Source organism: Lynx canadensis, chromosome A3 (assembly GCF_007474595.2).
Source record: "Lynx canadensis isolate LIC74 chromosome A3, mLynCan4.pri.v2, whole genome shotgun sequence".
NCBI classification, from domain to species: Eukaryota; Metazoa; Chordata; class Mammalia; order Carnivora; family Felidae; genus Lynx; species Lynx canadensis.
The window spans coordinates 109,202,671-109,217,161 of record NC_044305.1 but is presented as its reverse complement, the minus strand read 5'-3'; positions in this window follow the sequence as shown (position 1 = coordinate 109,217,161).

Here is a 14,491-nt window from a genome sequence, read left to right as displayed (position 1 = left end):
AAAGCTCATTAGCTGCGAGAGAACAGGACAGAGAAAGTACTGGAAGACTGAGGGGCAAGCGGAGTTGTGAAATCACAGCTAAGGAGAATAATGGCCCGGAGGAATGAAGTAGAGACGCTGGACACCTTGCGCCCTGCCTGGCACAGAATCAGGCTCAATAAATCTTCCCTGGATGAAAGATGACCCGGGAACCTAAAGAACGAGCCAGACTGAGGATCCAAGTCCCAATAGAGTGTGCGACTCAGCCCATCAGATTTGAATCCATATTCAATCATGTATATTTGGCTATTTTCCTGAAGTTCCATTGAAGGAAACTATAAAAATCGTGATTTAAGCATCTTTCCTGGCAACTCAAAGGAGGGCTCCAACCTTTGCCAAATGATAGAATTACAGACTCTCTCCTTGGAAAGCTCCTTTCCCGCGTAGAGATTTTTATGGCTGCATTTCATCTCCCAGTATGGTACTGCTCTCTTTATTGGTACCTTTATACCCCTTACAGGTTTTTAAACAGCAGTTCCCCAGCATCTATCATTTTTACAGCCCCTCTTCCCATTTTCCACACACAGAAATGTTCTCTTACACTTGCCTTAGGAATGTCCCACGAATTTCATACGTTTACAAACTTTTGCTATCCCATAAAGGCACTTCCCTCTACCCCCAGAGAAGTATCTAGTCAGAGAAATAAAATATGTGAACCAAAGGCTTAGCATTCTTTTCAACTCATTCATCTACATTAGCGAGGTCTCCCGAGCCTTCGGCTGCCTACTAAATGAATGATTCACCTGCTTGTGGACAATTTCAGTAACTTTTTGGTAATAGCCTTTGGTTTTCAGCCAGAGGTTGCCTCTGGAAACATATCTTTCCAAAGGTTTGGGGCCCACAAACTTTGACCAGAGAAGTTCTCAAGGGATTGACTCGTAGGTTCGGCTTTTCCTCTCTCTTTCCTTTTTTTTTTTTTTTTTTTTAAAGAACATGTCTCAGTGAAGAAAGAAAACTATCTTGAGAATTAACCAAAGTCTAGGACTTAACTTTTTGAAGAATATCTATGAAGGCAGTAGTCAGAAGCTATAGACAGAGATACACAAGTAGATACAGAATTTTTATCTTATTTTTGAAACATAACAGGAATATCCAAAAACCAATAACAGACACTATCGCTTCTTTTACACCCTACCTTCTTTCTGGAGCGTATCCTTTAGTAGTTCTTTCAACAATACTTACAAGCCATAGATTCAAGTTTTGTCTGGAAATTTCAAACTTTTACTCTCACTCTTGCGTGATAATTTAGCTAGCTGTAGAATTCTAGTAAGATTTTTACTTCTGCACAGAACATTGATCTCCATCATCATCTGTTTTCTATTTGGCTGGTGATAAACCTGTTATAAGTCAAAATATAACATATGAGATATATATATATATATATATATATATATATATAGTCTCTTATGCTGACTTTCTTCAAGATCTTCTCTTTCTTATCAATGTTCCACATTTCCACCCTGAGGTATCTAGATGTGAATCTGACTTTATTTATCCTCTTTGAGACTCCCTGTAATTCTTATATCATGCCATCAATTATGGTAATTCCCACTCAGGGTTTATTTTTTTTAGTATAACTAAAATTTCCTTTTCCTCTTCTTAAACTCCTATTAGGTATAGGCTTGACATCTTAGGATTCCCCCCAGGCTTGTCATGTCTATTTCATAGTGTCAGTTACTTTATTTTTCTATGTGAATGCTCCTCAAGTAGATCTTTTCATTTGCTGATTCTCTCTTCATCCATATCTAATCTGTTGTTTCATTTGTTCACTGAGTTTTTAATATTAATGATTTTTTTTTTACTTTCAGAAATTCTAGTTTCTCTGTTGAAATGAAACAATTATTTCATTTTTTTTCCTGCTTATGCCCTTAATCATTTAAACTCAATTGTAGGCAAGTGTTCTATTATCTGAAGTATTTAAGATTGCAATCCTATTAGCTAGACCTTCTTATTCTCACTCATGTTGGATTTTTTTTTAACCTCCTATGTTTTCTAACTTTCTACTGGGACTTCTTCCTCAGTAGGAATTGTTTTCTGTGAGAATCCCTGCAGGCTTGATTGTGGGAAAAGCCCTCCAGAGGGATGTGAAACGGAATAAAGGTAATTTGCGTTTCTTTTGCTTCTATGGGTGCCTGTTAGGCATCACTGGCTCGGGCTTTAGAGTATTGGTGCCACAGTGGTTGCATATTTTGAACTACTAATTTGCCAAGAGCTCAGTCCTGAGACTTTCATTTCCCACAGTGCTTGTACTCACTCAGAACCTCAGCAGAGCTAGATGAACTTCCCTGTCATCTCCCTGGACCACTGGGCAGAATCTCTCCTAGTCCAACCTTTCACTGATGCCCTTTAAGAGTTCTGGTGTTACGGGGGCGCCTGGGTGGCTCAGTTGGTTAAGCGTCCGACTTCGGCTCAGGTCATGATCTCATAGTTCGTGAGTTCAAGCCCTGCATCGGGCTCTGTGCCATCAGCTTGGAGCCTGGAGCCTGCTTCAGATTCTGTGTCTCCCTCTCTGCCTTCCCCCACTCGCATTCTGTCTCTCTCTCTCTCTCTCTCAAAACTAAATAAACCATAAAAAAAGAAAAAAGAGTTCAGGTGTTATGCAGACATGTCCGTTTCTGTGCCAGCCCGTAATGTTGACTCTGTCCCTGCGTGGCTATTCGAATCTAACCCAAGGCAGAACCTGACCAACTCCCATTACCCCCCCACACATTAACACACAAGCTTGTTTTCCTAGGTTTAAATTTTCTCTTTATTTTTGGCACCCAGGTAATTCTCATTCCTTCTTGAAAACTAAATCAGACATAAGAGAACTTCCACAACTTTCATTTCACATCTACTTACCTATCAGCAACTACCCTCTACCTTTCCTCCTGTTACTACGGATAAACAAACCATCTGTGTCTGTAAGGCCAATCCCTCCACTTGGTCACCGGCTCCCATTTCCTTTCACTTATTCAATGACATCACTCCTGTAATTCTTCTCGCTCTCTCCTACATTAACTGTCTTCTTTTTCCTAGACTAGTCCTATCAGTCTATAGTTATTTCTCCTATCTTAAAAAAAAAGCCTCATTTCCTTTCCCTATCCATCTACTGCCTCACTTCTCTGTTCTCTTTACAGAAAACTCTGAATGTTTCTGTCTCTTAGCTCCCCTTTCCATTTCTTTCTTATGCACCTTCTAATCTTTGTACTCCCATTCTTCCAAAACCGCTCTTTTCAAGGGCACCAATGATCTCTATATTGCTAATTCAACTCCCAGTCAGCCTCTTACTTGACATTCTAGTAGAATGTGGTGCAGCAAAGCATTCCCTTCTCCAGGAAGTCCTTTTATCCCTTGTCATTCAGGATTCCACATTGGCTTTGTTTTTCTTCTTTCTCGTCAGCCATTTCTGTCTCCTTTGCTGATTCTTCCTTTTTCCCCAAACTCTAGAGTACCCCAGAGTTCAGTCCTTGGGTGTCTTCCCTCTCCTAGCCACACACAGTCCACTGATGATCTCATTTAGTTTCAAGACTTTAAATTTAAATTCCATTTGTGACCTGACAACTCCCAAATGTATATCTCTAGCTTGTAACGCTCTGCTAGATTCTAAATTCCTGTGTCAAAGTGCTCACTCAACATCTCCAATAGGTTGTCTAATAGACATTTCAAACATGGTCCAAAATTGGCCTCTTGATCTTTCCTACCAATCGTACTCTCAGTTAATGGCAGCTCTGTCCTTGTGATTGTTCAAGCAAAACCCTTGGAGTCACTCTTGATTTCTTCCTCTCCTCTTTGGATCTGAAGATAAAGCTCTGGAATTTGGGCATTTCTTCCACTCAAATGAATAAAGTTGTATGATCACAGAGAACAGGGAGTATATGTTCTTTTAAGGAGAGGTATGAGAAGCAGTAAGTATTATACAAAACTGAGCATGCCAAATGAGAGGTGCAGAATGCTATAAGAGTTGAAAGGAAGGAATGATCATACCTAGAGACAGAGAAGCTAATGGGTCTGTAGAAGGACAGAGGGTTTCGAGATGCTCCTGAAGGATGGCAATGATTTGAGTACTTAAGTGGAAGTGGGGCGAATTTTAGGTGAAGGAAGCAACTGAGCAAGACACATATCTTCGTGGTTAGTGTCCCCTTCCCCTTAAGTATGATTCTTTCTGCCTACCTTGGTAATATATTATCTGTGAGCCTTTGGTAATCCCTTGACTTATCCTTACTCTATCTCAGCCCCAATATAGTTCAAATCGAAGTTGCTATATCTTACCAACATTAGTTTCCAAAATGCCTCTCACAGGTTATAGGCTTCCCTCTCTCAACTCATGTTACTGCTCTCCCAGTCCACCCTTCTTTTTCCATGTTCTGCCATGTTGGTCTCTTTGCCTTTGGGCCATTGCTCCTCTGTTCATTCTATTCACTGTAGCCAGACTTGTGTTAACAGCGTGTTGACTCCCTCAACCAACATATAAGAGCCTATTCTGCACCAAGCGCTGCTCTCAAGGAAGCTTTTAACCGAGCAAAGGGGCCTAGGACACATACACAAGTTATAGGTGTTTCTAGGCATGAGGGAAGGAAATGCAAATTCTACCAGCTGGCAGGGCAGCAATCATAGAAATCACTCAGAATCCATGGTTACCCATCACCTACAGAAGGAAGATCTTGAACAGTGTGCCCCAGCTACCTTTTCTGCCTTGTTGCTCCTACTCCCCTTCACATATGTTACATTCTAGCAACACTGCTCTGTTTGTGCGTGTGTTCTGAGCCTTCTCCTCTCCATGTCTTTGTTCATGCTGGTTCTTCTGCCTGGAATGCTCTTGCCCCACCTTACATGTTTGAATCCTACTCAGCATGTGAAACACTGAGCACAGTGCCCTGCACATAATGAACACTATATAGTGTCAGCAGTCTTTGTCATTATCATCATCGTCATTATCCTGGAAAGATTAGCTAAATTCTCACATCCCTAAATTTTTACTTAAGTTACTGTCATCTACATATATACAATCTTCTCTGCCTCATTGTCCTTCCCCTTGACAATAGAAAATTACCTAGCTACACGCTACCATCACTGAATAGTGAATAGTCATAAGGAATAAGCAGAAAATGAATTGGGAAAAAAAAAAAAAACCTTTCAAATAAAATATTTGGAAGTTTTTAACTAATTGAATGTAGTGGCCATAGATTTAAAGACCTAATCTGATTAAAATAGAATGGAGCAGGCCTCTGCACTTCCTGGTAATGTACAGCCAGATTGCCTTAAACTATGACCTGAGTGAGTCCAACCTAGATCACACCCTGACTCAAAATACCTTTATTCAGATAACATAACTTACTCTCGTCAGATGGCTGGCTTAGTCTGAGGAAACCACTCAACCTCTTAGAAGAATTTATGAAGAATCTGAGCCCATCATTCAGATGTGGATAACAGGGAACTGGGTGTCCCGGTTGGGTAATATTTAATGACAAGAATGAGAAGAACAATGTAAAGGGTCCCCTAATGGAAAGGGGATGGTGCTCTCACTTCTGTTGGTCGCAGCTCCTCTGCCTTGTCACTGTCTCCATCCCCCCAACTAACACCACTCTGCCCCTTCCCTGCTTTCGGAATCAAAACCTCATCACCAGCGTGGTGATTTGAGATTTGTGCCTCGAACACTCTCAGCTCAACATAGCTTCAGGTTCTAGGAGCATCCTTCCTTCTGTAGTCTTACACAGATGCCTGCTCTCTCCCAGCAAGCCCACACATTATAGGCATGCTTGTTCAAGAAGAAAACACACACTGGAGCCATCTCTCATAAGTGGAGGTAGGACGGGGCTAGAGCCTTTATTCCACTTACCTGTGGTCAGCACAAGGCGCCCAGGCAAAGCACCTAGTGTTAGGATCAGCAGTTCAAATATTTTAATGTCAGCTCCCTCAAATTCACCCCCATTTGGTTTCTTCTACCTAGACTTTGTGCAAGGACTTAAAAAATATGAACCCACCTCCACTCCTTACCCCACAGCACATGTACTTGTATTCTTTTTCTTGATTTGGGATTTTTTGGGAAGCATATACCAACTCTAAAATATGGTACACCTCATGTATAGAAAAGAGCATAGGTTTTGGAGCCACAAAACCCTGGATTTGAATTCTGGATCTACCAGAATTATACACACACACACACATACACACACACGGTTAATTATATATATATGGTTAATTTTATATATATATATATATGGTTAATTATATATATGCTAATAATATATATAATGTATTATATAGATTGGGCACACTGCCCTCAACCCAACCCGGTGCAAGCCTGGACAGGTAGCTCACAGCTAAGAACAGAAGGGTCTATACCCTGCCATAGGCTTTCTAAGAGGAAGAAAACCAACCAAGCCTTTATAATAACTTTCCATTCATCTTCATTAAAAAGGCAAGATAGAAGAATATACAGCTCACTTTGGGTGGCCTCCTCTTCCCTTTCCATGCAATCAAGGGCTGCTACCATGTTCCCCCTCATCTTCCCTCATCTTCCTATCTCAGTCTCACACTAGTCAGACTTAGCCCTGAGCCACTGGTCTGGCAGACGTGCCTGGTGATGCCAGGCTGTGGAAGAAGGTGGAATGAGAGAGATAAACATTGAAAGAGGGTGGGTTGGGGAGGCAGAAAAGGGATGGAGAGAGATAGCCTGGTTTTTTTACTACCCAATTCAGAAACAAAGACAGTAACTTCCGTAGTATGGGTCAGTCAGATGGTATACAAAGTAGCTGGGACTTAGGCCATCCTGATATGGCCTCTCCCAAGTCCACACATCAAGGATAAGACACCATAGTGGCAAAAGGCTCAGGAGTGGGCCCCACACTGTGCAGTCAGGGTGGAAAAGGTGGTTCAACATCATCCTCCCTCTACCACCACCAGCCAAAGAACCAATCAAATAACCCAGAGGAGCGCCCAATTCTGGAACCAGTAAGCAGCACATCTTTCATGGGTCAATCAACAGAAGACTGAGCCAAGTCCAACAGGCCACTGCTGACAAACCCACAGGTAACTCCTCCCCCACTGGCTCTGCCGCCGGGCATCAATATCGGTGCTGGTAAGGAAAGGGCTAGGAATAGAAAGGTGGAGAGAGCCAAGACAACAACTTAAATACCCAGGTCAGACTACAAATGAGTTAAGCTAAATGCATTTGGATGCACTGAGATACCTTTAAAAGTGTTTTACATTCCCCTCCCCTCCCCACCAGCCAGCCTGTGCAAGGTGGGTGCTGGTCAAAAGAAAAAGTTGCTATCAGTTATTTGGAAAACTCAGAGTGATCAATGTTTATATTTTCCTGACACAGAACTCTTCGGCCAAGGCTGTTACACTCTATAAATCCCCGGCTGAGTTTCTTAACCTCTGAAATGGTTTGCTGCTTCTGAAGGTGGAGACCCACCCCAACTCATAGGGCTTGGGGTTTGGAAAGTTCCTGCAAAGAGCCTTTCAGTGGAGTTCCTGAGCCTTGAGAAGTAGGGAAATTGGCATGGCCTAGGAAGTGGTGAGTTATGTATTCCATTCTTTTCATTAACATTAACTTAATTGCCTGAGAAAGAGAACACGCCCTTGCTACTTCTCCTTACACAGGTCTCAGCTTAAATGTGCATTCTCAGGAAGGTCTCTCTTAGCCCCGCCAACCCATCCAAAGTAGGGGGAGCCTTCAGCACATTTCCTGTTATTCCTTTACAGTCCTAATCAGGATGTGAAGTTGTTTAATTAACTTATTTGTCGAATTGTTCCTTATCTATGTCCTGTCCCCCACAACACTCCCTAAGGAGTCCCCTCTGCTTTTTCTCTCTTATGTGTCTAGTGTCCTTAAATGTGTGCTCCTTAAATTTGTTGACTCTTGTTTCTGGAGGTTCTGGGCCATGAATCTGAAAGTTCTTTTCTCTTATTTAAAATTTCTGAAATAAAGTATCTTCTTAGTTTGGTCATCCCACTGCTGTTTGCTTGCTTTGGCAGAGGAAAAGTGAAATGCCCTTTAATTTTGGGGGGGGGAAGGGGGTGGTTTACAGAAGCCAGTAATATAAAGCACAGAAATGGTGAATTTCAGTACCTAAAACTCTGTGAATGATTACTGGGTGGAGCTATCTTTACAAGGCAATTTTCTACCTTCCCCGTGAAATAAAACCCCAAAAATGTGTTACTATGGCAGCATATTTCCTTACCGAGACAAAAGCGGAAGCAACCTATGCACTAACATCAACCACACCCCTGCATTGTGAGTCCTCTCTGAAATCAGGTTCAGTGTGTTTGGAGATGCACCAACTGTTAGACTAGTAACATGCTTGACACCTACACATGTGGGGGGAATGTGCACACGCACAAACTGTAATTTAGCAGCATCAGCAGCAACTGTGTATTGAAAAAAACAAAAAAAAAGAAACTGCATTTAAACATAGTGGAGAGTAGTCACATCAACAGCATTGGGAAGGAGCTGTGCACTGATTTGGGAACGTTTCCTCATTTTCTTACAGATGTTGGCCCAGCAAAATGAATGGATACCATTGTGATGTTCTCTGGTCCCAATCCTGCCATCTCGAGGCACATTCAGTGGCCAGCTCATGGTCCAGCCCCTGCCATTGGTCAGGATCCACACGGACATGTATTTTTTTCCAGAACTAAATCCTTTCCACAAACAGAAAGCCATTGCCACCTCTCCTGACAATCAGAATGGAGGCAGTGGCACCTCCCATCCTCCTAGGAACTATAGAGAGGGCTCAGGAAGCCCCCAACTTGCTCCATGGTGGACACCCAAGGAGCCCTATCTGGTGCCAGAAAGTTATTCAGAAGTACTGACAACAGAAGGTCATTCATTAAACAGTGTTATTTCTTATGGCATCAGTCCCTCTCTCAGAAGCATCCACCAGACACCAGACCAGGGAACTGGGCAACTTTTTTCGCCCTCTGCAAGAGCCAGGAGCAAGATTATCAAAGACCCTTTTTCTACTATAATGCCCTGTGCCCGGTGACTCCTCCAATGAATGCAAATCATTCTTTAGCTGTGGATAGACCCACTGGCTTAGGATCCACATGTTGTAGGCAACCAAAAAAGATTGGTATTTTGTCATTTGTAAGAATTTACAGGGTGCTTACTATGTGTCAGGAACTGTGGTAAACCCAGCACATGCATTTACACATTTCATTTCTGCAACAATCCATAAGGCAAATACCAAACCCATAAGGTAGATAACTAATGTTATCACTCCCATCTCAGATGAAAAACCTAAAGCTTAGCAAGCTTACGGGAATTGCCCAGATTCTATGTATGAGGCAATGCCAGGATTCAAGGCTACGTCAGCCTGACACCCAAACCAATACCCTCAGCCGTGATGCTATGCTGTCGGTGGATGGAACCTTTCCGATGTGCTGCAACCCAACTAACGTTTCAGCCAAGAAGAGATTGTGTGGTGAGGTTGACTTCGGGAGACCAAAGCAGAAACTGATTCTAAAGAGTAGACTTTGGCTCCTCAGAGGGGTCCAGGACCAACAGCATCACATCCTGGTGCAGAACTCGGGCCCATCCCAGACCGCTGAATCAGAGTCAGTGTGTTGACAAGATCGTGGGAGGGTCACAAGCGTATTAAAGGAGAAAGAGGCACTTATTGATATTGAAGAAACGCTAAATAAACTTTGCAAGAAAGTAAGTCTGTAACTGAAACAGAGAGGGGAAAATGTGAGATCGTGGAGGCTAGAATAGTGCCTCTTTTATTTTTTAACCCCCAGTGCCTATAGAAAAGTAAGCATATGGCATATTTATTGAATAAATGAGTGGATAAAACAAGGGATTGAGGCACTTTGCAGTAGGGACATTACATGACACCGGATATTAAGTCTAGGTTTGAGTCCTGGCCCTACTTCTTCCACCCTTGGGCAGGTCACCATTGTTCTAGGCCTCAGTTTCTCCATCTAGAGGCAAAATATAACAAAATAGGACAATAAAACAACGATCAGTGTAGGCCTAGGAAGACCTGGCCAAGTTGGCATAACAGGGAATAATCTGAAGGCCATTCTCACTCCAGAGCCCCATGCAGCCTGCTGAGGCCCTCACGGGCCCACGTTGCAGCATGACTCCCCCCCTCTGGCCACTCCTGCTTCCTTCCCCTCCCTTCAACAGGTGTGTGTTCCAAAAACAAACTACCAAATAAACATCCGGCATCTGAAACTTCATCTCAGAGTCTGCCTCACTGGGAAACCAAGCCACAAGAGCCATTAAAGGAAAGCCAATCATCCTCCAAGCATCTAAGGTGGTTTCGCATGAATTTGTGGAGCCCCTGCTGGGTTGTGGAAGATCAGAATCTAATGTTCTCCAGCATGGATTGTATAGCTCGGAACTGTGTACCACAACTTGATTAGGCTGTAGCACTGGAATAGGCTTTTATAGAAATTCCCATATGAGGATACTATTAGTACTTAATAGCTTGCTGTTGTGGTATGTATTTTCTATTTTTGCTATTTGAGGTTTTTTTGGTTGTTGTTATGTTTTGTCTCCCGTTGGTGAAACCGAGGTACAAAACGGTGGCAACTTGCCCGAGATTGGGAGAGGTAGTGCCAGAACTCAAGTGCAGGCCTCCTAATCATCCAGTGTTGAGTGACATAGTATAGTGGGTAGGAGGTGGTAACTGGGATGGATGGGGCTTCCTTCGCTTTTCCACGAGGAAAAGATGTCAAAAAGCTTACGGTCAGCAGTTCATAAAAGGACTCACCCTTGTGTCATCCAGTTGTATCATCACTTCCTGTTTTCCTTGCAAATTTCGTTGGAACAATTTGGTGGGGTTAACCTTGGTCATGAGATCGGTTGCCTGGGGACAATGCACCGAGTGCAAAGGGGAGCACGCGTCAGTAAGCCTGAGCCTCAAGCCTCAAGCCTCAAGGTGAGCTCCTTGAGGGAAGGCCCCATGTCCTTCAGCCTTGTGTTTCCCCCACCATCTAGCCAGGGCAGAGCATGGAGTTAGTGTTGGATAAATAAAGGTCTGCTTGGATAGGCAGTGGATAGCAGCGACTACTACCTGCCTTCGAACCTACTGAATGTTGACTCAAAAGAGGCAAAACAATTGCATTTTACTATCGACTTAAAACTTTCCAAGCACAGACCCTGAGAGGCTCAGCCCTCCTGACCCGAGAGACCCATGACACTCCTGCCTATGTCGCCCAGCCCTTCCCGCTGCTCTTCTGACCGTGACAACCCGTGCCACTCAGTTCAGCACTGGATTACAGAGAGCCTTACCCTGCTTAAGTCAGCACGCAAGTCTCATGCCCGGGGTAGGGCGGCCCCCAGGAGCTCAGTTGGCTTGCTGTGGGTTACAGAGCTCTTGCCCATCCCGTGCTTCCTGCCCAGGAGGCGGGAGCAGCCGGGTGCTGCCCTCCAGGATCTCAGCCGGCTTTCCTTGGCAGGAGCCATGCCTATTGTTGGAGCCGCTGAGCTGCTCATGGGCAGGAGCCAGGGACGGAGCTCCCGAGGCTCACGTTGGACGCCACACGCACAAGGTCACAGGGTCAACCCTAGAGTCAACCCACGGCTCAGACCCCCAGGTTGCCTTTTCACTTTTATCATTTTCACCTGAGCCCTCATTATGCAAATGCAGTAGCCTCTAGTCAATTCATGGGCCAACAGACCGTAAAAGGAAGGGAAAGAAATACTGGCTAACGCAGTGGAGCAGAAGGCCAGGAACGGTGTTTCGGCTCCTGGGTCGTCCAACACACGCAGCTCCTGTGACACCTCCAGGACACGTGGCAGGGTAGGATGGCGGGCGGCCTATCTGAGGGCGGAGGCACAGAGAAAAACAGTCGCCTTGGGTCTAGGGAGGGCAGATGGCAGAGGCAGGAGAGCAGAAGCATTTCCTCCTTCAGCGTCCGAGACGGAAAAGCAAATCTGCTGGACAAAAGAACCTCCACGTTTTATGTGTTCTGTTGTCAGGCGCTTCACGGCGACAGAGCGATGTCGAAGGTGAGTCAGGTGCTGCGGCTGGAAGGTCAGGACGGCCAGTCAGCAAAGCCTTCCTTCCCCTGCCCGCGCGGCCCCGCTGACCCCTCTTCCTCTTCCTCCTCCCCTCCCTGTCGGCCAGTATTCTCATCCCTGGTCCTCAGCCCGCTGCTGGGCGTGGACGCTGTGGGGATACTTTATGGACAAGTTTTTACCCTCCCTGGAGCCGGGAGAGGTCCGGGTAAGTTCAGTGACTTGGCCAAGGGGCTGTGGTCAGGGAGTAAGAAGTCCGCCCCCGACAGCCACCTGAGCCATCAGGAGGCTTTTAGACACAGCGAGCGCTGCTGTGCCCTCTTGGGCCCGATGGTCTAGGAAAGTCCAAACTCATTTCCTGAAATAAGGATGACATTTAGTAAGGCAGTCTGGAAGCTGAAAACAAGTGGTCAGAGCCTCCCCTCCTCCCGACCGGTCCACAGGGCGTCTGCCAAAGCCTGGTGCCCTACAGAGAATAGGACAAGAACACAGCCCGCAGGAAAACTGCTCTGCTCATCTCCCCACTTTGCCCTGTTCTCTTCCCTTCCTCTGTCCCAAGCCCCCGGACCTGCCAGGCCCAGAGGAGTTCACAGAATATTTTTGATCATGGTCCTGGCAGTGGGAGTGATGGGCTGTCCGAGGAGCACCCGGGAGACCAGCTGGATGCAAGCATGAGCACCGTGGAGCTGCCTGGAGGCCAGCTTCTCACACCCATGCTGTCTTCTGGATTGTGGCACGTCCCTCCTATCGGGTCTGCTGGCCACCGCTCCCACCTCCTCCGACCCAGTCTCCACTCCAGCCAGAAAGGAGCATTGCCAGGCACACACCCAGTAAGCTTGCTACTCACTTGAAATCTGTGGTGGGTTTCCCAAAGCCCTCTGACTTAGCCTGAACCCCAACCTGACTTTGAGATCCTCACGCTCAATCCCCTGGCTCTCTCGGAAGTTCCTTCCCGCTGCTGCACCTCACGCTCCGCGCTCCAGACTCCCCCACTTCAGAGAATCCATCATTCTTCCTCCTGCCTTCCAGAAATTGCTTTGAACTCAATGTCACTCTGCTCAGAACACCCTCACCAGCAACTCCCCCTTGCCCCCACCGGCCTGCAGGTCCGTGCCTGTCCTCTCCCGTCCCACCCCCTAAGCCAAGTGAGGCTAAGTGTCCTTCCCACGGCAGGCTGGGCCCCCCACCCCCACCCCGGAGCCCTCCCCACAACGTAGGCCAAGCTCCTAATGTTCGTCTCTGTTCCCAGCTAGACAGAACCTCCACAAAGCACAGTGGTGGTCTCCGTATCACTAGCCTGGTGCTGACGCCCCAGACCAGGCCTGCCCGTCTTTTGCTCACTCCAAGTCTCCCTCCAGCCATTAGCGGGGGCAGGGGAGATGCTCTGGGACTTGGTGCCAGGATCCTAGCGCTGCTCGGTACTCCCCTCACTCCGTACCTTCAGGCAGGTCACTGTCCCTCTGGCCCTCAGTTTCTCTACCTGCTCTTCTCTTCCCACAAGCTCAGAAGTAAAGCGACCAAAGCAGCTTGATTGACTGACTCCCATTTTTTTCTTTAAGTTGACTTATTTATCTTGAGAGAGAGAGAGAGAGAGAGGAGAGCAGAGAGAGAATCTCAAGCAGGCCCCCCGCTGCCAGCGCAGAGCCCAACACGGGGCTCGAACTCACAACCGGTGAGACCGTGATCGGGGCAGAAGTCAAGTGACTGACTGACTCCCCTCGAAAATGTTATTTTAGCGTAGTAACATGGTACCTACCACCTTAACAGATGTCCAAGTGCACAATACAGTATCGTTGACTCTAGGTGCAGTATTCTGTGGTTGACTCCGTTTTGGCGTGGGCTGGGGAGAGCTGGACTGCTGACAGTCCCCTGCCCACTGCCTGCCTTCCAGTGTCCCGGCCTGGGCAGCTGCGTCACAGGAGGCAGGGGTCTGGTGGGTGGGTTTGCAGTGGTTCAATCAAGGGAGAAAGCGTGTGCCGAAACACAGACAGGGTCACCCAGAGAGCTGGGCTGGGGCCAGGGAAGTTTCCCCAGATTCTTCAGAGACGTTGTGCTCCTTACCTCAGGGAAACAATTAGCCATTTCTCAGGGACCCAAGGAGGCAGAGTCAGAAACTGTGCCCCCACACACACAAACAGCCTCACAGAGCCTGGGGGCCAAGGCAGGGAGCTTAGCCGGGACACAAAGCAAGACAGTAAGGTGGCAGAAGAGATGAGACATTTTGCCCGGGGGCCTGTGATCCAACAAATTGCATCTTTCCCGTCTGGCTTCAGGACAGACAGAGCGTTGGCCTGCTTCCTGCTCGCTACCCCTCCAAAGGCCAGCACCTGTTTGGCTTTGAGCCGCTACGTAAAAAACACGTATTTGCCTGATTTAACAGCCAATGATAGATTCATGAATCAAAACTCCACTTTATTTTTCTTTAAGTTTATTCATTTATTTTGAGACACACTGAGACAGAGTGAGCGGGGGAGGGGTAAAGAGAGTGGGGGAGAG